Genomic DNA, 27,052 nt, shown 5'->3' on the forward strand with positions numbered 1-27,052 from the left:
CTCCCACATGTCATGCAGCCTTGACTTGGCCGAATCTAGGGAAATCCCTTTCCTCTGTATTTCACCGATTTTATCACTCTTGAGACAAAAACCCAACAAAACATACTTGCCCTTTCCCTCACAGATTGTAGAGATTGCACAGTGGGGCCTTGACTTACGAGTTTAATTCGTTCCGCGATGGAGCTCGTAACTCAAATTACTCGTATGTCAAATCAATTTTCACCATTACAATGAATTGAAATGCCATTAATCCGTTCCGGACACCCAAAAAACACCACAATTGTTTTGTTAAATGTTTTTAAATAAGATAAATGTATTTAAAAATAACGAATATTGTATAAAAACACAATACAGAACAATAGAATGTAGTGCAATAAACTTGTTTTATTAAGTTTAATGTACAGCATTTACCTTGGAGATCAGACGACTTAAAGATGCTGATGGAGTTGGAGGAGAAAGGCTGAACTGAATAGCTGAATCTTATTTGCTGATTTTTGCCCTTTTCGCCACACTTTCATCACTTTTATCTACAGGAGTTTTCGATAAAAACCTGTCCAATGAGATCTGTTCCATCCTCCCTTTCAGAATATTTCTGAAATGAGTTAGGCAAGTGTCATTACATAGTTCCATCGCACGCCCAGTTGCAATTTTTTCTGGGTGTTACTTTTGAATAAAGTCTGAAAGTTTCTCCTTCATTCCCAACATTTCCTTTATCTCACTTATAGAGATAACCTCCCCCTCCTCCTCCTCCTCCTCCTCCTCCTCCTCCTCCTCCGTGTCATCTATTTCCTGCAAAACCTCCGTGTGCTGCTGCGTCTGTAGCTCCTTTAGCTCCTGCGTTGTCAGTTCCTCGGAGTGCTCCTCCATGAGCTCGTTGATGTCACCTTCCTTTATATCCGCGCTCGCTGCCTCACCATGTCTGACAACGGAGTGAATGCCGGTCGTCTTTTTAAAGTTTTCGAACCAGCCCCAACTGGCTTTAAACGGCTCACCCCGATGCCTCATCCATTGAGGTGCCTGGGGTCTGCTGCAGCAAATCAGCGTAAATAGCTCGTGCCTTCTCGCAGATTATAGTCTTCGTCATGGTATCTCCTGCAAGCTGCTTCTCCGTTAACCACACCATTAGCAGCTTCTCCATATTTTCATGGATAGATGTCCGCTGTTTAGAAATTATTTTAACGCCCTTGGCTGGAGTTGTAGCCTGTATCGACTCCTTCTGCTTCAGTATGGCAGATCGTAGAAGTGCTGCGCTTGTACTGCTTCGCCAAGTTGATTACACGCACACCTCGGTCATGTTTTTTGATAATTTCTTTCTTTAATTCAATGCACATCATCCGCTTCATCTTCTCAGCACTGTTCTTCGCACTTACTTTCTTCAGATCCATGGTTGAAAAAACGAAGTTTTGCAAAATAACTGCAAGCACAAATGCGAGCACAACACTGATGCTTCAACTAAGCGCTAACCGCTTAAAGTGAACGAGTGAGACACGTGATGCTGGGCTGATGTTGTGGCGTACACTGTGATGTTCGCTGCGCCAACTAGCGGTGGGGTATCTGAAGCTGGCTCGTAACCCAAATTTTAGCTCACAACTCAAAGCAAAAAATTGGCCGAGAGACGGCTCGTATCTCGAAAAACTTGTAAGTCAAGGCCCCACTGTATTGTGCTTAATGAGGGATTTGTTGTTAGCTGGTGCTGGAGTATGCATGAACTATGACCCTAAAGTAGGGGTTCTAACATTACTGCAGGTCATCAGCCCCCACGGGGAGCCTCAAGAGGCCTAAGATGTCCTGAAACTGGAGACTGCTTCGTGTAGGTGCACAGTTTTGGGGGAATAGGATTTATAGGGTTCATTAAAGTATCTCCAGAGTTCATGATCCAAAAAATGAGTCTCTGAAGGGAAACAGCAGGAAGACAAAAATAAAGCAGGCGTGAGAAATGTCCAAATGGCTTATCAGGAGCAAGAACTTGCCCTGCCTTTTGGACACCTTATTTGGGGTCCTCTCCATGGAATTTCCTCCTTCATTTTGTAGTCCTTCAGGCCTTTCATTCAGTTTCTGGGAAGCTGGACTACTCTCTTCATAAACATAGAACCTTTTAGAATGAGTGGAAATAAATATGTATGAAGCAATCTTTACAGCAGGCTTTCTTGGTGGCCCCCCAGTTACTCTTCCATTATGACATACTCGATGGAATCTGAAAATTATTCTGTTAGGATGGAATTTGGCATAATGAGTATATATATTTTCATAAGGAGGTGATTCATGGCAGAGAAATAATTCCTAGTCTCTGTGATGAAATTAGCAGGTTAAAAAAAATTCTTGGAACTATTATGACAAAGAATCCTAATTCTCTTATATTCTCTGTTTCATTTCCCAACACATTCCTGCCCCATCAGATGGTATAGACCTGTTTTTAAGGGTAGAAATCTTTTGTCATGTAGGAAAGGCAAGGCTAGGGATTAGAGTTGACAGTTGTTCTGAGGCAGCCTATTAACGGGAAGAGACCATGTGTTAGAGACAGATGGCTGGGTGCTGGCCATAGTACTGTCTCTGATTTGCCCAGTAGCTTCAATCAGGTTGGTCTTTTTGGGTCTCATCTGTAAAGTGGGAATGATGATTCCGACCCTCCATATTTCATCAGCTCCTTGAGAGGTTCAAGTGAGAATAGAACAGTGCTTTGTCGGTAAGGAGATGCTGTCTCTCTTCTGCTCTTGCATCTTTTAATGGTGCTGTAGGTATTGGTGTTTGATGAGGATGTTTAAGGTGGGAGGTTGTGAGGTCATTACTGTTTAGTGGCAGGTTAAAATTCGTGAGTGGAAAGTGTTGTATTAGAGAACAAGCAGCGTAGAGAGGGTTCATAGAACATATTCAGCATATAGGTTTTTGTATTTTTTTGTAACCAGATCAGTGAACACAGTTGTATGGACCATCTCTTAAGCATGGAAATAGGTTTTTAATACTTATTCATAGTGATAACATTTTACTTGTTGTCCTTTAACCTAAAAAGAAAGGGGCTGGGCTTAAAAAAAAGGAAGTGGGTTAGAAACAACTATATCTTTTAGTCTTTTACTGAAGCACATCCATTCCTGTTTCCCCTCAGTTCCCAAGCCTTTATTTTGGCTGTCTCTGAATGTTTTTTTTTTTAATGCCATGTGTATCATGATTGCATTTGTAATCAGTTGTTTTTAAACAAAGTCCAGTGTTCCTGATTCTGTTTTCCATTCCTCATTGATGAACTACCTAAGCTCTTAACTCTGAAGCTACAATAAAATCTTTTGTTAGCTATCCTGCATAGTTGTCTCATATCTGAATTGTCAAAAAATAGCCTTCTTATTCTGTCTGCTTTCATCTAACACTTAGTTCTTAAACGTTTTGGTCTCAGGACTCCTAGGTGTTCTTAAACATTATTGAGTACCCCAAAGAGCTTTTGTTTATGTAGGTTATATCGATATTTACCTTCATAAAAATGTATAGTGAAAAAATGAAAGTATTTAATTCATTTAAAGGTAACACTAAATCTATCGCATGTTAACATAAATAAAATATTTGACTATTTAAAAAATTTTAGTGAGAAGAGTGGCCTTGTTTTATATTTTTGCAAATCTCTTGAATGTCTGGCATAATAGAAGAGAGTGAATTCTCATATCTGTTTCTGCATTAAATCTCTAGTTTTGGTTGAAGAATATGAAGAAAGTCCAACCTCACATAGATGTGTAGTTGGAAAAGGGGAGGAGTATATTAATAATATTTTCAGACATGGCTGGTGTTCTCAGTGGTTAGAGTTTTAGCCTGCTCTCTGTGAAGGGTCTTGGGTTCAATTCCTGGTTTAGGGCACATAGCTGGCTTGAGGGTTTGCTCCCAGCCTGGGGGGTACAGCACATTGGAGTGGCAACCAGTGGGTGTATTTCTCGCACATTGATGTTTCTCTCTTTCTTTCCCTTCCTCCCTTCCTCCTCTCTCTGAAAAGCAGTGGGGGAAAAGTGTCCTCTGGTGAGGATTAACAACAACAACAAAATCTTTTCAGATAATTGTGGAAATTCTTTGATACTACATCACAGTCCCAGTTAAGGTTAGTTGCACTGTGGAATCTCAGACTCAGTGAACTTTTTGTGCTCTTGTATATTAGCATTCATTGGTTTATTTTGCACTTGGAAGGGATCTTTTTACCAAGGTGTGATTGTTCATTTGGAAAATACTGCAGATCTTGTAAATTTTGACACACATTTCATCATATAGTATCAAAATCACAATCTCACCAGAAAAGCCCCAGGAAGCTGTTAAGCTCACAGTGATGGATACAAGTGTTTAAAAAATTCTAAGTTTTGTTTGAGGGCATGAGTCTTATCATTGCTAACAAATGCTTGTCAGGCTCACTTTGTTTATTTTTGAGAAAATATCTGTCAGAGGCCTAAGGTTGAATTACTTTAGTTTATCTGTTAGCTGTTCTTTCAAGTAAAAGTGGTAGTCCACGAAGAAAGTTGCTAATTCAGTTCAAAATTCAGAGAAATTGCACAAGTGCTTTTCCTCAAAATCATTGTGCTTAGGTAAGGAACAGAAGTGCTCTATGCATACATCCATTGAATAGCATTATTGAAAAGATCTGTACTTAAATAAAACAAATAATTTTTAGTGCTTCACCAAGGACTTCCTTAAGTAGAACAGGTATTTTTTTCCTGTGAATGGGTGGCAATGAAGAATAAAAACCTTGATTGCTAGTACAATTTAGTGCCATTGCTTAAAATTGTTAAGACAGTAACAATTTTACCTGTCATTTATTTTTCTTTTTTTCTTTTCTTTATTGGTTATGTCATTACTTTTATATCAGTGCAAATGTAATCACAATAACAAGGGCAAATAATATCTTATTATTATGAAAATAGAGTTTTGATCTTAGACCACCCCCACCCCCAGAAGGGTCTCAGGGATCCCAAGGGCTCCACAGGCCACACTTTGAGAAACACCGATCTAATCATACATGCTCACAGCACTGAGAATCTTTCCCTGCTGGATTGTTATTCTGAGAGCACCCTTCCTTCAGAAGTCTTAAGTATCTCCCAAATCCTTCACTCAACAAAAGCACCTATTATGTGCCAGGCTCTTTGTTAGGGAATTAACATTGAATAAGATACAATCTGTATTATCCAAGAATTTTCTTGGGCGGTTTGGGGACCAAAGGCAGAAAATAAGTAAGGAGTTATAATGTAAGATAAGAATTTCTTAAAAAGAATAATGTTAAAGGTGATAGAGAACAAAGGGAATGCTGAATTTTATATCTAACTTCGACCTCGAGCCACATGACAAAATCCTCACCAAATCAATCAATCACCAGGTCCTGTCCTTCCATCAAATCTCTTTAAAATGTCCAAGTTCATTGCCTTTGGAAATGTTTTCACACATAATTGCGCTCGGCTCCAGGCATTGTAGTTTCATGCTTAGACACGCAGTGCTGTTTCCCCCTTCTTACTTTACTGTTCTTTGGCCTTTGTGCGTCTCCATTTCATATTTCCAAGTGGGTAGCCTTGTGCCAGTGTAGCTGATAACGCATATGTCCTTATGTTTAAATGTAAGCCTTTACCTGCGTTAGTCATGTGCTGGGTGATGTAACAGTGTCGGTCTTACTTGGGGGACCGTCACCGCGCACGAGTTAGGTCAGGACCATGCACCCGAGGCTGCCCGGGAAGGAACCTTCTCCGAGACAGGAGGCTCGTCCGCTTCCCTTTGGTCTCCATCCCCTCCACCTGCAGAACGACCGTCCTCAGTTATCGGAGTGAAACTTCCTCGAGGGCATTTCCATAAAACAGCTGAATCCCGCCTCGATCGTCAGCGACAAAAGTCAGACACGTGCTCTCCCGTCTGGAAGCCAGCAGTAACTTTTGGCAAAGGCGCACGGCTCGGAGGCTGCTGCGTTCGCAACAAACCGCCCGGTTAAAACTTGAGTCTTTTAACAGAACAAAACAAAAGCATACACGGGGTAGTGAGAACGGCTTTCCCCCGTGGCGGTGGTGAGAGATGTTAAAGGAGCTCCAAAAAGAGTGCGGGGAACTAATGGAATATTCCTTCACTGTTCCACGGCTGAGGGGCGAGGGAGAAGGAAACGGCGACGGGCTAAGCTAGGGAGTCTGGCCCTTTAAGGAGGAGGGACGGACCGAAGACTCGGTACCTTGAGAGTCTCTTTGTCTGGAAACCTCCTTATTTACCCCTCTTGTGCTTCAACCAAACTTCGATGCGCGATTCTTAGCGTCCCTCTACGCCGCCGCCCCTTACGCTAGGCTCAAGTTGGCCTTGCGTTTATGGTTGACCCTAAACTTTGCGCCCGCGGCGCGAACCCTGGGAGCGGACGCCGGGGTCTGGGCCCAGCGCTGCGCCGTTGGCGCAATGCGGGGGCCGGGGGCGGGGCTCCGGCGTGCGGACCAATGGGTGGGAAGGGGGCGGGGCCGAGTTCGGTTGTCTCGCGTCCGGGTGACAGCTCGCGCGTGCAGATGATGGCGGTAAATAGAGGGGGGGGGATGTCGAGGGAGGGGGCGGAGGTGGTGGGGAGGCGGCAAAGGGGGTAGCTCCGGGGGGTGGGGGAGACGGGGACCAGGGCGGCCAGGGAGCCCATTCCAAGACTCGGAGGCGGGGACAGGAGTCTCCGGCTCACTGGCCCTCCCCTTTAAAGAAGCAAAATCCTCACACCGGGTGAGGGGCGACAAAGGCGGCGCGCGCCTCGCGGGCGGGAGGAGCGGCGGCAGGGGGCGGGACCGCGGCGCTGGCGGGCCGGAGGCGCCCGGGGCGGGGGCCGGCGGGAGGCGAGAGACCGCGGTCCAGGCGCGCCGGCGCTGGGTTTTGGCGGGGTGGGCGACGACTGGGTTTGGGTAAAAGCCTTGAGGAGGAGGAGAGGAAGGAAGGCTTGCGGGGCGGTTGCGGGAACGGGTCTAAGAATGACATGAGGATTAAGGGGAGAAAGGGTGCGAAGGCAGGAGACAAGCCAGCCTAGGAGGCAGAAAGGAGGCAGGAACCAGGGAGGGTGTTAAGGAAGCCGGGCAAGGAACGAGGTTAGGAAGACCCGGGTTTGGAAGAGGCATCCTGGGCTTAGGTGTAAGAGCAAGGGCTTGAAGGGGAAAGCTTTGCAGGGGATGGTGGTGGGGTGATGGATGCTGAGGTTAGAGTTGGAAGTGGGCGGCGAGGAGAGGCAGGGCTGGGGTAGTAGTTGGGAGCAGAGGAGAGAGAGTGATTAAGAGCCAGACGTGACGAGGGTGTGAACTAGTGCAGAGCGAGATGAGCTGAAGGATCAGGACTGGCGGTGGGTGGGAACTGCGAGGTTCTGAGAAAGGTAACGGGTTAGTGGTGGGCAATGGGTGTAAATTCTCGGAAGTGCAAGAGGGTGAATGAAACACTGGACGAGTACCAGGTGGAGTTAGGAATAAGAGCGTAGTGGAAGGGTGCAAGGACACAGAGATGAGAGCTAGGGCGTTTATAGGACAACTCGGGGACCAGAAAGGCTGAAAGAAAAGAGAGGACGGGAGTAAGAAGTGATGGCGGTGTGGGACAGGGTAACTGCGGGATGGTGCTAATTGTTGAGGTTCAGCAAGATCCGAGGTGAAAATAGTGAAGAGATGGGGCTGAGAGCGGAGGGTGAGAGGAGCAAGGCAGAGACGGGCCCGGGATGTAAATGATGAGAAGGGGAGTGCGGGAAGAAAACAGGGTTCAGGAAGGCCAGAGGCATCCTGATGGATGCAGACCTGGGGTATGGTGCCGAGGCGGGGAGTCAGGTGTGCATGTTGCGGGGAGAGACTCCAGAAGGGCTGCCTGGGTCAGGGCACAGAGGCCACAGGGAAGGTTCGAGTGTAGGGAGCCTTTGGTGCAGAAGAGGAGGAACCATGGTGAGTGAAAAGAGACCCAGAGGTAGGGGTAAAAACTAAGTCGAGTGGGGAGGAGTTCTTTGTTGAGAAGAGAACTGTGTTGAAACTGTCTCGAGTCCTTTTGTCCATAAAAGTAGGAAATTTCAGAAACCTCTTTCTCTCTCCAAGGAATTTTGAATCTGCTTCTACCTTTCATTGTTTTTAATTCGACTCATGCCCACTATGAAGAGATGAGACTCATTTGATTTGATACTGTTCTTGTCTGAATGATAAAGCATCAACTCGGTGCTGAAAACCTCTGCATTTCACCGGGGTTGTGATCTTGGGAAAACGGGATGCATTTTTTTTTTTTTTTAACAGGGTGGCTGTGCCTGTGTGGTGTGATCGTGCTGTATTGTACCTGACTGGCACTGGGCAAGCAGAGCGCTTTATCCACAGCATTTTCATTTTCAGTGGCGAGCCCACTGTTAGTGAGATACAGATGAAGATCTTTTTGTTTTGATAAATAACCAGATTTCCACCTAGCTGTGTTTGGTGGCTGGAGAATACTGAAAAATCATTTCAGAAAAACGCAAATGACCAACCAGGGAAGTTTGCTGAGGAAGAGATTTAGATCAGGGCTGTGAGGGCTTTGAGTTCCTGAGCTGCCTTTAGCTTTGTGTGGGACATTTCATAGTGTAGCATCCATTTAGCAAAATCAAATAAAGAAAGGGAGATTTGTAGAGTAGTGGAGGATTTTGGAGTGGGACTTACCTTTTTGGTTAGATAATGAATTTATGAGTAATTTTTATCATGGAGAAAACTTCTGTAATATAATGCAAGCTGGAGCCTTGGACAGCTCACTGCCTCTCCTATTTTGTAGTTGTGAATAAAGAAAGCCAATATTAATATTAACTTTACAGAAGATTTTTATTTTTAAGACACTTTGGGAAATTAAAGGAAGATAAGAAATTTGGGACAAAATGTTGGTTATTACTGAGTATCTGGATGATTTTTAGTCTGAAGGTCTTACATTTAGCTAAGAATACGAATGATTATACTTAATAGTGCTAAAGGATAGACTATAATTTACTTTAAAAAGTGCAAACTGTTCTTGAGAATCTTATTTGAGGTTATTTCATTAGTATACATTGAGATACACAAAGATAATTTTTTTTCAAAGGCAGGTAAAGTTTTTGGAGTATTACTGTTTTGTGGGTGTTTGTGGAAAACCAAAGATTGGGGTAAAGGCCTTTGTAATAGCAAAGATTCAATTTTGATTTGTGGATATTAAAAACAATGGTTGTTAATATATATAAATAACTTAGAATCTTAAATCTTTCTGAATTCAGCTGCTAACTATTCATGGATTCTGGATTCTGTTAAGCAGGTGTTCAAGGTGACTAGATTGATTTAGCACTTTCACAGGATTTCAAAAAATTACTATTTTTGCTGCTAAGTTTCAAGAAGATTAATCTTAAATATTAACTTTCAAGCTGAAGAGTAACTTTGGTATGAGGTGTGTGTTTCTGTGAGATGTGTGTGAGAATTTCCTTCTTTACAGATGTGTTTGGGCTGGAATTGCTAGTAAAATGGTATTGCCATTTTAATAATGTAATTGTTTTATACTTGTGTTCTTACATAAATTATTTTAGACTTAATAATCTTGATAAAGAAGAAAATATAAGGTATAAGAACCACCAAGGAGAAGAGTCTGGCTCAGTCCTGTCTTTTGTTTCTGTCTGCTGCCATAGTGTGCTAAATCATCAATTCTCTGTGAATGGTTATTTCTTACTTGACACTCCTAAAACTGAAAATGGATAATCGTTTAGTTCAGCTGATACTATTTATCAGTAATAATTCTGGTGATAAATTTAAGCTTTATTTCATTTGTTCATCAAGTAGAATTCTATTCAAGTTAACTTTATTTTGTTTATAATCGTATTTGATAAGCAAAAACTTTTAAGCTTATCCAGATTTGAATAAGTAGGTTGTACATAATTAAATGTCTTTCTGGTTAATTGTAGATTCTTTGGATGGGACGAAAACTTGAAAGGACCTCTAGTTTATCCAGCAACTTCAGTCAATATCCCACTTAAATCATTCCAGGTAGATAAAAATTTATTCTATTTTCATAAATCTTCATAGGAAATGTGGCAGCCTTTGTAGATAATCTTTTCCAGCATTTAATTATATTCTCTATAAGGAGAGTCTGCTTTCTGTCTAACTAGCACACACTTAATTTTATATTTACATTTGTTCTCTGGCCCCATTCTCGATTTTTGAGTAAAAATATCTGCTAATTAAAGTATTAGGAAGATGCTAGTTCTTCATAAACTTAATAATTATAGCTGCCATCTATAGTGTTTTTGTGTCAGACATGGTTGTAAACTCTTTACAGATTATAACTCATTTACTCCTCACATCAATCCTATGAGATTGGCACTGTTCCTGTTCCCATTTTACAGGTGAAGAAATAGAGGCTCCCTGAGATTAAGTGATTTGCCCAAGGTTATACTCAGATAATCTTTTACTACAAGTAACATTTGGAGTTTTTCTTTTGCCAAGTAGTAACTAAATGATACAATTAATCTTTTTTTTTTTTTTTAAATAGTTTATAAGGGAAATTTCTACCAAGTGGTGGGGGATAGGATTCCAACGTTCGCATTTTGCTGGCAAAGTGTGTGCTCTGATTCATTGTGCTTTGTCTCTACTGACTGTTGTGAAGTTATCCTTTACCATGCATGCTCTTCTCCAGATTAAACAGTGCTGGTTTATTTTAATCCCTTAATGTGTCTTGTTTGCCAATCCTTAAATTATCCCTTTGGTTCTGTTATTAACTATTTCTCAGGTCCTTTCTAGATGGGGAACCTGAGACAAACACCCTAAGGGTTATAGCTAATGCAAAGATTGCATCAAGGTTCTTACTCCTAATTTTTCATTATAAACTTGTTTTTATAAGACAAAATGACTCAAAAACAATTAAAAAATGCCTAATAGCATTGCAGATTAATGGTTACCTGTTCATGTTTTTAGCTAGAAAAGGGCCCTGGTCTTGTTATATATCCTACAGGTTTGTAGTTGTAAGATTGTTGCCATTGAAGAAAAATGGAACTCAGAATTCACTGCAGATATCCCTAAGCAATATCTTGTCAGACTCTTGGCTGACTTTTTACTATCATCTGTTTGTTTGCCTATATAAATAATATACTAAGTACATTTATGCATGCTTTAATTTGGTTAAGTAAAATGATGCATTCATTTTTATAAAATTAAAACTTTATTATTTTTTAATTTTTTTATCTTCACCCAAGGATATGTTTATTGATTTTTATTTTATTTTATTTTTTTGGAGAGAGAGAGAGAGAGAGAGAAACATCAATTGGTTGCCTTCTGTACCTGCCCTGACCAGGGATCGAACCTGCAACCTAGGAATGAGCCCTGACCAGGAATCAAACCCGCAACCTTCTTTGGTGTGTGGGACAATGCTCCAATCAACTGAGCCACCCAGCCAGGGCAAGACTTTATCTTTTTAGAGCAGTTTTAGGTTCACAGCAAAATTGAGGGAAAGGTATAGAGATTTACTATTTATCCTCTGCCCCCACACATGCATAGCCTCCCCTATTATCAGCATCCCCCACCCAGTGATTCATTTGGTACAAATGATCCATTCTTTTAAAAAGATACCTAATAATTAGTGTTTACTAAGTGCCTAGCATGAGCAAAGTTTGTCAACTGGTTGAAACTTGACAACCCTATTAGAGAATATGTGTGGTTAATAACTTGATTTTTTTGGGTGACTTTAAAATTTTTTTTTAATGTTTTAGACTTACAGAAAAGTTACAAAAATGGTACAGGGAACTTCTATATACCCTTATTTAAAATCACCAGTTGTTTTCGTTTTATTATTTTATCTCACTTGGGTATTTCTAAACAAGTAAATTTTAAAAAGAAATGGATATGAAGGCCTTAATATTTAAAAGAGAAGGGAAGAATGTCTTGAGTGTATCAGCAAGTTGGTATGTATTTTATTTTAGTCAAGCATGTGAAGCAAAGGAATCACAGTGGATTTTGTGCTATTATGGTTTGTTTTCTTCATTCTATTTGGAAAAACATTATTTTACCTATGAATGATGAGTTTGTCCGCCCCTCCCACATCAGTAAAAACTGTGTCATGGTGTACCCCTCTGTTGGGGACCTGGCATGGTGTGCTCACACATGAGTGGGTCCTCAGGATTTGCTAAGTATTGGTGATGTATGGGAGGTTATTATGTGAAAACAGGAGCCACAGGGCTGTTCAACACCATGCCTAAGATGTATTCTGAAGATCCTTTTGTAGCTTCTAGGAGATGGAAAAGATCTAAGTGGAAAATGTATAAGACCATTGGTTGCAATTCATACATAGGTTTGCCTTATGGTAAGGGAATGAATAGAAATATTGTAATATTCTATTATCTTCCCCCAAATAACCTGAATTTTGGGAGTCTTTTCCGTTGTCATATAAGGAGATTTAATTGACCCCATCTCCACTGCCACCTTCCAGGTCATTCTCAGTCTTTATTGTTAAAATGGTAGCTTGTCCTTTTGGTAAAGATAGGTCCTGCAGAATGAGCCCTGTCTGATTTTAGTGAAAGGACTATTAGCTGTATCCTAACAGATGTAAAATACAGCACTTGTAAGCCTTTTTTCCTTTCCCCCATTTTAAGTGATCATCAAACTGATGAAATATAGCTTCTTATTACAGTTGATTGTAATAATTAAAAACACTTTGCTTTCATAAGGTGATAAAATTACAAATTATTTGGAAAGCATTCTTCCCAGTCAGACATTATTGTTTCTGAGGCATGGGCAGTTTTTAAAGACTATATAATACTGTTCCTTTGCCATTTACATGTTAATGGAAGTCTGAAAAGTAAGGTGCTCTTCTGAAATGTGCAGAGTTGTTTTTATTGTGTGTCATGTTGTAAACGGCATCCTGTGACAGGTATTTTCTCTCTTTGTCTTCTACTGAGCTAATTAGTAATTTACACTCTAGTAGCATCTCTTCCAGCCTCCCTGTGTGAAAACGCCTGCCACTCTGCCTTCCGTGCAGCATGGCTGGCAAGTGACCGGGGGCAGATGTTGGCTAGTACATCAGAAGGATCAAGGCTAAAATTTATTTTTGTGTTTTTAATAAATGCAGGCTTTTGTATATGTCCCTTCCCTGCACCCTCCCCTGCCCCCACATTTAAGTAGGAGTGTTATGACCTCCTGTAATCCAGAGCAACAGTCCTTGATTCAATTTTGGACTTTTCTATTCTGTCCCCACCCCACCCCAACGTTGTGGGATTTGGGGAGGATTAGCAGAACAGTCTGGCATAGTTTACAGCCCAGAAAGCTGATCTTCACTGGTCCCTCCCATTGTCAGTATACAGAGCTTCTTGTCATTGTCTTTAGAACCCAACCGTCCTCCTTTTGCTGGGCCTGTTATGCGAGGGGTGGCAGGGCAGCACTGTTGCTATGCGTTAGGAAAGTACTTTCATAGGACACTTGTATTCCTCCAAAGGAATGATAGGCCCTGATTTGTATCAGCTTTTTCAAAATGCAGCCGTGAGTGACTGAAAGATAATTTATTGCTTGGTTTTAGCACTCTGTCACATTGGTGTTCTGCTCTTTCCTGCCCCCTGGCCTATCTCTTCCAGTCTCTGACACACCAGAAAGGTGATGTGTAGTATCTGTCATGCGCTCACTTGGATAGGCCATGTGGGCATATTAAAGTAGCAAGACTTTGACTTTGGAAAAAGTTGTAAGGATCAGTTTGTGTAGTGAGGAATATAATTTTATTTTATTTTTTTTAAAATTTATTTTATTGATTTTTTACAGAGAGGAAGGGAGAGGGATAGAGAGTTAGAAACATCGATGAGAGAGAAACATCGAACAGCTGCCTCCTGCACACCTTCTGTTGGGGATGTGCCTGCAACCAAGGTACATGCCCTTGACCGGAATCGAACCTGGGACCCTTCAGTCCGCAGACTGACGCTCTATCCACTGAGCCAAACCAGTCAGGGCGAGGAATATAATTTTAATTGAGAATTAAAGGAATGGTAGAGATGGGTTTAGTGATTTATTAGTTTTGAGCCCAAACCTTTCTAGTGTGCTAGATAATTTGTGGTACTTATTTTTGCAGTTAGAGATACTAATTTATTAGGATAATAAGGTCAGAGTCCCTGTTAGAATTAATTAAAGTTCTCCTGACAAAAAATTGTTGTGTGGAGGTGGCCACAAAGAAAATCAGGTGAGAAAGTGTGTGAATAGCTCAGTTAAGCCATCATTGCGAGTAGCATTATAATCATAGACATCTAGCCTTTGACAGTGCATCAGCATTCAAGGACATTGCATTTGTGTAAGCATTCATAGCATATGTGGGTCTATATGTTTTCCTCACATTTACTTCTTTTAATGTTCTAATACAACAACCTATATTATTGTCCTAATTATGTTGGGAGTTCGTGGCTAGATACTAATTACACTCTCGCTTTAAGAGTGTAATGAGATAAAAGGTCAAAGGTCAGATTAATAAGCAACATATAAAAAATCATTGAGTGGACTGATCACACAAAGAGATGTTATGAGTAAAGATGAAAAAGTTAATATATGACTATGGAATTGAATATACTCTTTTAAAAGAAACATTTCTAAAATGTATGGCATAGCTTGAAGAACTGACAACATTGCATTTCACTTGAAAGATATATGCTTTTATGAAGAAATCAAACCATTTGTGGTTGGCTTCATTGTCTACTCCATGCTAAAAATCCCAAATTGGTTAGACATTACCAGTCTCCCCAGTTATATTGTTAATGTGCTTCTTGAATACTTCTTATTTTTATAGGCAGTTCAGCTTAATTTACAACTAATAATAAATTCAAAAATGTATTTAAACTGTAAAGTCAGTAATCCTAATCATTTAAATAAATATAAAATAAAACATATAATTACTATTTTTTGCCTATTAGATTGAAAGATTAAACAAGTTGATGATAGCCAGTAGTGAATGAGGATGTGGGAAAATTGGAAGTTTCATACACTGTTGGTGGGAATGTAAGTTTCCTTGGAGGTAAATTTAACAATGCCTATTGGAATTTAAAATGTGTGAACCCAGTGACCAAGTAATTCCACTTCTAGAAATTCGTCCTATAGAAAATATTCATACACTTGCATGGAAACTGTAGTACAGCTTTTCTTTATAGCATTGTTTGTTATAGTAAAAAATGAAGTTCCTCAGTTAGGGACTTGTTAAATTATGTATGATGGGTCCCCACAGTGGAATGCCACTAAGTTGTTAAGAATACAGTGGAGCCCTAGCCGGTTTGGCTCAGTGGATGGAGCGTCGGACTGTGGACTGAAGGGTCCCAGGTTCAGTTCTGGTCAAGGGCACATGCTCAGATTGCAGGCTCGAGCCCCAGTAGGGGGCGTGCAGGAGGCAGCCAATCAATGATTCGCTCTCATCATTGATGTTTCTCTTTCTCCTCCCTTCCTCTCTGAAATCAATAAAAATATATTTTAAAATAAGAATACAGTGGATCTCTATATGCTGATGTAGAAAGATGTCCGTTGTAAAGTTATTTTTTAAAAGTCACATTATAGAATGATATGTATAGTATATTCCCATTTTTATAAAATGTTAAGGACTGTTATTTGAGGTATTCCCTTTTTTGCGGGGGAAGGTAACCACTTTTTATACTCTACTAGATGCCCAGTGCACGAAATTCGTGCACGTGGTGGGGGTTGAGGTCCCTCAGCCCGGCCTGCACCCTCTCACAATCCGGGACCTAACTGCTCGCCTACCTGCCTACCTCATCACCCCTAACCACTGCTGTCTGCCGGCCTGATGCCCCTAACTGCTCCCCTGCCAGCCTGATCACCCCTAACCGCCTCTGCCTGCCGATCTGATCACCCCCTAACTGCTCCCCTGCCAGCCTGATCGCCTCCAACTGCCCTCCCCTGCTGGCCCGATCACCCCCAACTGCCCTCCCCTGCCAGCCTGATTGCCCCTAACTGCCTCTGCCTTGGCCCCTGTCACTGTGGCTTTGTCTGGAAGATGCCTGGCCTAATTAGCATATTACCCTTTTATTAGTGTAGATACTTCTATATTCTTTACTTTTAATAAGCATGTAAGGAATGAGTTAAGAGAGCATCTTCATGAAGGAATTTTTTTGTGCTTGTAAGGAAGAAGGAGGAGGAGGTTGGCCAGAGAAGAGAACTGATTAATTCGTATGAGAAACATCAGTCATATTTTTGAGTCAGAAATGTCTGGAATGGTAACAAAGAGGGAACAGAGGGAAGTTGAGGCCATTTGGTGGAGGTTTCAAAGGTAATGAGAAAAAGCTTACATTTGATTTGAAAAATGATCTGTAAAGTGGAGAAAATAATAGTACCTAGTTCATTGGGTTGTGGTGAGGATTAATTAAATAATGCATATAAAATGTTTAGAACAGTGACTGACACATAGTAAGCTCAATATTAACTACTAGAGGCCCGATGCATGAAATTTGTGCAAGGGGCTCGGCCCACACCCACCGCTACAGCTTCATCTGGAAGGTTGTCCGGAAGGACATCTGGAAGGACGTCTGGTCTGATTAGCATATTATGCTTTTATTATAGGTTATTCAATGAAAATACATTATCTTCTTTTTTTAAAAAATTGATTTCAGAGAAGAAGGGAGAGGGAGAGAGAGATAGAAACATCAATGATGAGAGAGAATCATTGATTCGCTGCCTCCTGCACGCCCCTCACTGGGGGATCAAGCCCACAACCCGGGCATGTGCCTTGACCGGGAATCAAACCTTGACCTCCTGGTTCATAGGTTGAACCTCAACCACTGAGCCATGCTGGTCAGTCTCTATTATTGTTTGTAAGCCTGTGTTGTCTTTATTATGTACGGTGATGATTCTTCAGACCCCACTGACAGATCAAGTGACTTTGATTTTTCCAGTAGTGTGGATGGTTAGCCCAACCATTCCTGTTCTTCAGCTTTGATCCTCCCACCTACTAACACTTAGTATTAACCCTTTTCGGTCCAACATGGAGGCTGACTCGACAGACCAGGCGCTAGGAGCAGGTCCAACGTCGAGGCTGAGGTCGAGGCAAACCGGTTCAACATTCAATTCCGTCAATTAATTTGGACCAGACTGTTTGAATTCCAAAAATAAAATTGGACCGCAAAGGATTAAAGAATAAAATACTGAAGAGTTATAATTTTAAAGCGCTAGACACATGATGTCCTATGAGTTGCTATTGGTTTTGTTTACTAATATTATCATGTATACTAATTAACATTTGGGGTTTGTAAAAAAGAGGGGAATAGGTAATTTCGGGGGAAAGCATCATTTTCTGTGGAATAGATATGTCACCATTCACTGAATGTGTTAATTTTGTTAGCAGTGCTGTGTAATGAGCCATATTAGCTGCAACACCTACATTGACAGCCAGCATTCGGCTTGTGAAATCTTTTAGAAAACAGAAATCTGGCAAGAAGTGTTCCTGGAGCAGTTGAAATAGTTTTTTGTGGGAAATTTCATAGAACAAATAAAGTAGAAAAATTAAAAAAAAAATTGTCTCACACTTAAGAGCCACGAGAAAAGATGTTTTAGCTGTGAACTGAAATGTGACAATGTAATTTTGTAGGGCTTTAGATTTCTTTTTGTATTTCAACTTTTTATTTAATTTTGTTATTTTAAAGAATTTCAAGATGTGTTTATATTTGATGGAAAAATTGTAAGTATAAATTTTTATGCTATAAAATTAATCTATTTTAAGAATGATGATTTTCTCATACCACAGGCAGTCCTCAGGTTACGTCAGACTCGATGTATGTCGTTTCATGGTTACATTGCCATCTCCCATTTATTTATATAAAAAAAGTTCCGTCATTTTGATGTATGTATATATGTGCTTTATGTTTTTTATTATTTATTTACCACAAGTAAAGGTCAGGAATTGTTATCTTTATTTTAATTTTTTTTTTTTTTTTTTTTTACTGAATAGGTCCTGCCAGTTAGCTCACTTGTTTAAAGCATCATCCTGACATGCCAGGTGCAGTTTTGATTCCCGGTCAGGGCACATATAAGAAGCAACCAATGAATGCATAAATAGGTGGAACAACAAATCAATGTTTCTTTCCTCTCTTCTCTTTGAAATCAATAAATACAAATTTAAAAAAAATGAATAAATTAATATACATAAATGAAATATTTTGAATTTGGACTTCATAGTCTGTGATTTGGGCACAGTCTAACTTTGTTCAGCCCCCTTCCTGTGCCCAATTTCCTCTCCCACCCCACAAGCACCCTTTCTAATGTGTTAGCTATATGTCTTTGATTCCATATGTATCTTTAATTCCAAAATTCCTTATTATGTCATACTACTGTAGAAATTGGCTATAGAATTCTACCTGTAAGAATGCTATAGAACTTGCTCTGGTTTTTACTATTTCACTTAGCATTGTTTTAAGAGCTAAGTATGTTTTTGGATGTATATTGGCTAATTGGTCCTAATTGCAGCATAGTATTCCATGGTGTGCATCCATTCCCATAGTGATGGATGCCTAGGCTACCATAAACAATGCTACCAATAAGCAGTCTTGTACATGTCCATTATGGATGTGTTTCAGAATTTCTTTGTGATACAGACTCAATATTTGTGCTTTCACAGTGTTTGTGCTTTCTTTTCCTGAGGAAGCAATACAGTTTTTTAAGTGTTTTCAGTGGCATTGTGGAATAAGTATTGTTAGGTTGTTGAATGGGCGTATCAGTTTACATTCCATAGGCATTGTATTCCCCATCACCCCAGCTCCTGGTATTGTCCACATTTCTAATTTTTGCCATTTAATAATGTTTCATTTTAATTTAGATTTTCTTATTCTTAGTGAGTTTGAGCATTTCTTCATATCCTAGTTAGCTATTTCCTTTCTGTGAAGTAAGCATGAAACAATAAAAATAGTAGTATATTTATTTTCTTAAGCTGGAGGAACTTTTGGTTATGTGTTATATTTTGTGAGATATTAAACATTTTCTCAGACTTCAAAAAGGAAAAAACATCAAACTTTATATAGAAGCTTAAAGTATGTTTTCTTCCTGATGGCAAGAAATGATGAAGCAAACATTTTTAAACATTCAACTTGAAAGCTATGAAGTATGTTACAGTTAAACCACCTATCTAATCTATTCTCATTGTCTTTATTTATGCTGAAAATTGAGAGCAAGTGTTTTTACTAGAATAGATTTGGTCAGAAAGTGCTTCAGCATATTAGACTATTTAAAAGTCACCCTTCGCTCAGCCGGGGTGTCTCAGTGGTTAAGCATCGACCTATGAACCAGGAGGTCATGGTTCAATTCCTGGTCAAGATACATGCCTGGGTTGCGGGCTCGATCCCCACATGATCACCAGTGTGGGGCGTGCAGGAGGCAGGCAGTCAATGATTCTTTCTCATCATTGATGTTTCTATGTCTCTCCCCCCTCTCTGAAATCAATAAAAATATGTTTGGAAAACAAAACAAAATAAAAGTCACTCCTAGACAAAAATCAATAGGAGATTATTTTTATAAAAACCTCAAATCCAGCGATTTCCCCCTGTTTACAGTGCTCCAAATGTCATAAAACTGAGTAAATAGCAGGCAACACCTCTGCTTGCCTGTCCATGAAGAGCCTATCACTTGATCAATAACTACGCACTTAACACTCATTGACTCTAAGTAGCTTATATTAAATACTAGAGACCCAGTGCACGAAAATTCATGCACTGGAGGGGGTCCCTCAGCCTAGCCTGCCCCCTCTCACAGTCTGGGAGCCCTCAGGGGATGTCCTACTGATGGCTTAGGCCCGCTCCCCAGGGGGAGGCAACCAGCCGATCAGGAGAAGGCACCTCCCCAATCACCCCCTCACTGCTGCTGCCTCTGGCCTACCTCTGCGGGAGGCGACTGTGCCGATCAGGGGAAGGCAACACCCCCATCACACCTCTGCCACTGCCGGCCACCACGGCTGCCTGAGTCTTGGCCCTCGCAGCGGCAGCCACCATCCGCCGCTTGCCTGAGCCTCAGGCAGCTGCTGCGGCTTTATCTGGAAGACGTCTGCTCTAATTAGCATAGTACCCTTTTATTATTATAGACTAGAGGCCCAGTGCACAAAATTGTGCATGGGTAGGTCCCTAGGCCTGGCTGGCAATCAGGGTTGATCTGTGGGGTGACCGGCAGGGCGATCGGGTGGGCCCCTGCTGGCACCCGCCTTGAATGGCCTGGGGCCTGCAGGCTAGGGGCAGCTCCTGCGTTGTCTTCCCCCTGGTGGTCAGTGTGTGTCATAGCAACTGGTCGTCCTGCTGTTCAGTTGATTTGCATATTAGGCTCTTATTATATAGGACTAGCGGCCCGGTGCACAAAAATTTGTGCACTCGGGGGGGAGGGGGACCCCTCAGCCTGGCCTGTGCCCTCTCGCAGTCTGGGACCCCTCGGGAGATAATGACCTGCTGGCTTAGGCCTGCTCCCAGGTGGCAGAGGGCAGGCCCAATCCCTAGATGCAGCCCCTGGTCAGGCTCAGAGCAGGGCTGATTGGGGAGTTGGGGCGCCGCCCCCTGTCATGCACAGAACAGGGCGGATCGGGAGGTTGTGATGCCACCCTCAGTCACGCTCAGGGTAGGGCTGATTGGGGGGTTGGGGCACCGCCCCCTCTCACACTCAAGGCAGGGTCGATGGGGAGGTTGCGGTGCCACCCTGTCACGCACAGAGCAGGGCGGATCAGGGGGTTGGGGCACCGCCCTCTATCACCCACAGAGCAGGGCCGATCAGGGGGTTGGGGCGCCGCCACTGTCACACTCAGGGCAGGGCTGATGGGGAGGTTATGGCTCTACCCCATCACACACAGAGCAGGGCCCGTGGAGGGGGGCTTGGGGCACCGCTCTCTATCACCCACAGAGCAGGGCCGATCAGGGGGTTGGGGCGCCGCCACTGTCACACTCAGGGCAGGGCCGATGGGGAGGTTATGGCTCTACCCTGTCACACACAGAGCAGGGCCCGGGGGGGGGGGTGCGGGAGGGTTGGGGCGCCACACCCTGTCACACACAGAGCCACAGGGCGATCAAGGGGTTGGGGAGCTCCCCCGTATCAGGCACAGTGCAGGACTGATCAGGAGGTTGGGGCGCCTTCCCCTGTCACGAACAGAGCAGGGCGGATAGGGAGGTTGTGGCCCCACCCCCTGTCACACACAGAGCCGCAGGGTGATCACGGGGTTTGGGCGCTGCCCCCTGTCACGCTGATCCCAGTGCCGGGAGGCCTCTCGGCTCCGCTGATCCCGGTGCTGGGAGGCATATTACCCTTTTACTATATAGGATAGAGACCTGGTGCATGGGTGAGGCTGGCTGGTTTGCCCTGAGGGGTGTCCTGGATCAGGGTGGGTGTCCCCACTGGGGTGCCTGGCCAGCCTGGGTGAGGGGATGATGGCAGTTAATTTGCATATTGCCCTGATTAGCCAATGGGAAGGGTAGCAGATGTATGGCTAATTGCCATGTTTCTCTTTTATTAGATAGGACTAGAGGCCCGGTGCAGAAAAATTTGTGCACCGGCCGGGGGGGGGGGATGTCCCTCAGCCCCACTTGTGCCCTCTCAGTCTGGGACCCCTCGGGAGATAACGACCTGCTGGCTTAGGCCCACTCCCGGGTGGCAGAGGGCAAGTCCAATCCCTAGGTGCCTGCCCCGCAGCCCCTGGTCGGGCTCAGAGCAGGGCCAATTGGGGAGTTGGGGTGCCGCCCCCTGTCATGCACAGAGCAGGGCGGATCAGGAGGTTGTGATGCCACCCTCAGTCACGCTCAGGGTAGGGCCGATTGGGGGGTTGGGGCGCCGCCCCCTGTCACACTCAAGGCAGGGTCGATGGGGAGGTTGCAGCACCACCCTCTGTCACGCACAGAGCAGGGCAGATCAGGGGGTTGTGGTGCCATCCCTGTCACATACAGAGCCGGCCGATCAGGGGGTTGGGGCGCTGCCCCCTGTCACGCACAGAGCAGGGCCCATCGGGGTTGGGGCTCCGTACCCTGTCACACGCAGAGCAGGGCCGATCAGGGGGTTAGGGAGCTCCCCCCTGTCACACACAGAGCAGGGTCGATCAGGGGGTTGGGGAGCTCCCCCTGTCACATGCAGAGCAGGGCCGATCAGGGGGTTGGGGCACTATCCCCTGTCACACTCAGGGCAGGGCCGATGGGGAGGTTGTGGCTCCACCCTGTCACACACAGAGCAGGGCCAATCAGGGGGTTGGGGAGCTCCCCCCTGTCACATGCAGAGCAGGGCCGATCAGGGGGTTGGGGCACTACCCCCTGTCACACTCAGGGCAGGGCCGATGGGGAGGTTGCGGCTCCACCCTGTCACACACAGAGCAGGGCCGATCAGGGGGTTGGGGAGCTCCCCCTAACAGGCACAGAGCAGGGCCGATCAGGGGGTTGGGGCGCCTTCCCCTGTCACAAACAGAGCAGGGCGGATAGGGAGGTTGTGGCCCCACCCCCTGTCACACACAGAGCTGCGGGGCGATCAGGGGGTTTGGGCGCTGCCCCCTGTCACACTGCTCCCGGTGCCGGGAGGCCTCGCGTCTCCGCTGATCCCGGTGCTGGAAGGCATATTACCCTTTTACTATATAGGATAGAGGCCTGGTGCACGGGTAGGGGCCGGCTGGTTTGCCCTGAAGGGTGTCCTGGATCAGGGTGGGGGTCCCGCTTGGGTGCCTGGCCAGCCTGGATGAGGCGATGATGGCTGTTTGCAGCTAGTCACACACCCTTCAGGGTGGGGGTCCCCACTGAGGTGCATGGCCAGTCTGGGTGAGGGGCTGAGGGCCGTTTTCCGGCTGGCGGGTGACTGAAGCTCCCAACCGCTCCTTTTTTCCTTTTTTTTTTATTCTTGGATTTATGGCTGTCCCTGGAGCTGAGAGCCGGCTTTAGCTGTGAGACCTCACTACTGAAAGCAGGTTTCTGGCTTTGTTTACTTTCTGTATTTGAAACTTTGTTGGGACTCCAGCTCTGAGATCCAAGCTGACTGAAAACAGGTTTCTGGGGTTTTGTTTAGCTTCTATATTTGTAACAATGTTTCTTAGCAGCTCAGAGCCCAGCAGCGGCAGGCTGGGAACGTTGGAGTCCTCCATCACTGAAGCAAGCAAACCTCCTGTTCGTGTCAGTAGCCTGGCTGCTGGCCGTCATCTTGGCTGGCAGTTAATTTGCATATCGCTCTGATTAGCCAATGGAAGGGTAGCGGACGTACGGCTAATTACCACGTTTCTCTTTTTATTAGATAGGATGATAAACAAGTACCACTTCCAGTTTTTCTGTGAAAGGGCCATAGAAAATATAGATGTAAAGTATTTGAGGATAGAGAAAAGCTTATTTCCTAATTGAGATGCAACTTCTTGGGTTATTAGAGAAAGCTGGGCAGCAGTTGTTTCAGATTTGTACATGAATCCCACTATTATTTGTTCAGTCTTCAGGAGAGGATAAAGACCAATTCAGAATGCTTTTTCCCTTGTTCCAACACATTCACAGTATTTGTGCTTTCCTTTCCTAAGGAAGCAACATGGTTTTTCAAGTGTTTTCAGTTCTGACTAATGTGATGCAATCAAGTTTTTCTGTTGACGGCCCGCGGGCTGGATCCGGCCCGTTTGAAATGAATAAAACTAAAAAAAATAAAGACCGTACCGTTTTACGTAATGATGTTTATATTAGTTCACACAAACACTCCATCCATGCTTTTGTTCCAGCCCTCCGGTCCAGTTTAAGAACCCATTGTGGCCCTCGAGTCAAAAAGTTTGCCCACCCCTGGTTTAGCATCTGCTTAACTGAGTGAAAAGGGAAATTTAATTTGTGATGTGTTTGACGTAGCTATAAACCATAAACTTTTTCCAATAAGACATAATATGTTAAAATGTTTTCTTCCATTTTTCTCTTTTTGCTGGTGTAGTTAGACTTTTGAGTAAGTAAGTATCTATATGCAGAACATTTTTTCCTGCTCTTATTTTTTCAGTCACATTCTATGCTAAGATATAGAATTTTCCAAGGACTTTGATATTGCTCTGTCTTAAAAATTTATTTTTCTTTCATTATTCCCCCTCCACCCCGCCGCCCCTCCACCCCTCAGAAATCTTGCTTGGGAAATATTATTTTTAGATGTGATTTTAAAACATTTTTTTTAGCCTTTCAAGAATCTTTAAAAACATTTTCAATTCAAACCCGAGGATATGTTTTTATTGATTTGGGAGAGAGAAACATTGATTGATTGCCTCTCAAATCCATCCCACTGGGGATTAATCTGCAACCTTTTTGTGAACTGGAGGACACTCCAACCAATGGAGCCACCTGGCCAGGGCAAGAGTCTTTTAAAATTTAATATTTATCAATACTAAGCCTGTATAAAGTATACTACCTGCTCCCCCCCCCCACCCCCAGCGTTCTGCCTCTCCAGTTACCTCCTTTTTCTACTCTTCACGTTATTTCTTTTGATATTTAATGCCATTTTTCTAAACATTGGTCTTAGACTGCTGTTTTTTAAAATATATTTTTATTCATTTATTGAGTTTAGAGAGGAAGGGAGAGGGAGAGATATAAACATCAATGATGAGAGAGAATCATTGATTGGCTGCGTACTGCACGCCCCACACTGGGGATTGAGCCCGCAACCCGGGCATATGGACTGACCGGAATCGCACTGTGATCTCCCCGTTCATAGGTCGACGCTCAGTCACTGAGCCACACCGGCCAGGCCTTAGACTGCTATTTTTAAAAATCTGTACAGATTGTTCTCTAGGCCTGCTCAGTATGATCTTGGGATCTACTTTCTCACATATCCTAGGTTTTTCCTTCACCTCCCAATGTTGAGACCCCCATGTTTCCTGGACCCCATAACTTCCTCCTTTATTGTTTATACTTTAATTAAGCAATTCTTCCATAAAGTTCCTAAGAAGAGGGTGCATGGGGAATAAATTTCTTTGTGAACCTACATAAGTGAAAATGTCTTCATTTTCTCTCATAATTGATTTATAGTTTCCCTGGGTATAGAATTCTAGATTGGATGGTATTTTCTTTTGAATTTAACAAATACTGTTTTATTGGTTTCTTGTTTCTGTTACTGATAATGAAAGTGTGATGGTATTTAGAGTCATGATTTTTCCCCCTCTTGATTGTTTTTAGGATCTTATCTTTGTCCGTGATGATAATCAGCCTCACTGGAGGTCTTGTTTTATCTGTTTTGCTAGGCACATGAGGGCTTCGATTTGGATTTTTCATTTCTGAGATTTTTCTTAAATTCTTAAATTCAAACTAAATTCCTCCTTCTCCCCCAGTTTTCCTATTCTTTCTCTCTTGAACTCTTACTATTTGTATTTGAAACTTATAGGCTGATGGGTCCTTTAATTTCCGTATCTTTTTCATTTTTTTATCTTTTTGTCTCTTTGCTCTACTTTCTTGAAGATGTCTTAAACATCATCTTCAGACTCTTCTAGTGAGTTTTATATTTCTCCTATCCTGTTTTCAATTTTCAAGAGTTTTAATAGTTTTCTATTTTTGAAATAGTTCTCTTCTGAGTATGTTAATTTTAAAAATATTTCTTCAGCCTCCTGTACCATCTCTATTTCCTTGTTTATTTGTTTTGGTTTTTATTTATGGAATTTCCTTAAATGTATAACCTTGGCTATCTTACTCATATTCCAGAATGAACCATGGAAAAACTGAAAGCTGAATTTGCCACATTGGGGGCTTCCAAAAGTTAACTGGTGGTTTTCATTGTAAAGTAATTAGCCAGGGACCCAACTTTTGGGGGGTGGTGTGGGGGTTACCTCTAGCAGTCAGTATTTGTAGATGTTTTTCTCTTGGCCAGGTTCTCCTCCAGACAGAATGCTTCAGTCATTGGCTTACACATTGGGGAAGCTCACTGGGGAAAGAGCTGGGGATATTTACCTTTCAGGTTTCCATTAATCCCCAGATTTTTAGACTGGTAGAGCTGCCTATGGTTGTGCTTAAGTATATAGTCTCTTCAGTTTCCAGAGAACACACTTCCTGTCCTCTGAACAGTGGATCCCTGGAGTTAAGGAGGGAACCTTAGGGTGGAACTTTTACCCTGTTTTCCTTTTTTTTAGGCCTACCTGCATTCTCCACTTTCAGAGGCATTCCGAGCTTTTCTGGTTTATCCCAACACAATTCAGTTTGTTTGGGGCTTTTCCTTAACATGCTCGGAGCTTTTGCTTTCTTTGCTCTGCTAAGTCAAATAACCATTTGCATTTTAGCTTCCGAAAACTTTGTTATAGTTGTTTTCTATTCTTTGTCCTTGTGTATTTTATGTTTTTAATTCCATTTTAGTGGAGTTATGGGGAGGACAGAGGTAAATGCAGAGGTATTTAGTGCATTATGTTTCATGGAAAATTCAAGCTTATTTCTTTGATGCCCTGTTTCAACATAAGACTTAGCAGTGATTTTCAACCCGTGTGCCATGGCACACTGTGCCACAAGAATTTTTAAAACATGCAATACCTATTTAGTCAAGGGCGCTGACCTCTTTTCCCTTAGATTGTCAAATTTAAAAAATGACAAAAATAGCTGTCTGGTGTGAATGAGTCAAAATTATACTGCCAGCTGGTGTGACTCAGTGGTTGAGCGTTGACCCATGAACCAGGAGGTAACGGTTTGATTTCTGGTCAGGGTACATGCCTGGGATGTGGGCTCAATCCCCAGTAGGAGGCATGCAGGAGGCAGCTGGTCAATGATTCTTATCATTTATGTTTCCATCTCTCTGTCCCTCTCCCTTCCTCTCTTTGAAAAAAAAAAATTAAAAATTATACCCTTTTTTATTGTAACATAGACAAAAATATTTTTTGGTGTGCTGCAGAATTTTTTTATTTTTATTGGTTGTCAAATGATCTATAATTGAAATATTTTCCTTTGTACTTCTCAACTAGCTTGGCATTCCACTGCACTACTGTTGATGTCATCTATGATGTCATGAGGGTAGCAGCCATCAACATTGCAGCCCACAGACTGGGCAGTCCCCAGGATTTCTTTTATGGCTCCAGAGATTTCTCTAACTTAGATGGGTGCCTCATCTGTCCAGCAATGTTGACATTCTCATCAAAAGTGGTATTTCCACTGTGCTTAATGCTTTTCTGCTTCTTTCTGTCTCATGGCAGTTCTTTGAGGACTTTGATGATCAGGGCAGAGGCAGAAGGCACTACCTCAGTCTCGACC

The 27,052-nt window shown here is 42.9% G+C and overlaps 1 protein-coding gene across 4 annotated transcripts in view; it reads left to right on the forward strand.

Moving 5' to 3' along the window:
- Positions 1–27,052, forward strand: part of USP49 (ubiquitin specific peptidase 49) — a 109,738-nt gene that overhangs the window by 12,306 nt on the left and 70,380 nt on the right. The window contains exons 1-2 of one of the 4 annotated variants that reach the window (XM_059701713.1): positions 6,435–6,488; positions 9,848–9,929. The exons of 1 other annotated variant lie outside the window; for it this stretch is intronic. The gene's annotated coding sequence lies outside the window, so the exon portion shown is untranslated. Of the gene's footprint in view, positions 1–6,434; positions 6,489–7,162; positions 7,863–9,847; positions 9,930–27,052 lie in introns of those variants that run through there. 2 more of the 4 variants (XM_059701711.1, XM_059701712.1) reach the window with 2 other exon arrangements.

The sequence above is a fragment of the Myotis daubentonii genome, chromosome 6, assembly GCF_963259705.1.
Source record: "Myotis daubentonii chromosome 6, mMyoDau2.1, whole genome shotgun sequence".
Taxonomy (NCBI): Eukaryota; Metazoa; Chordata; class Mammalia; order Chiroptera; family Vespertilionidae; genus Myotis; species Myotis daubentonii.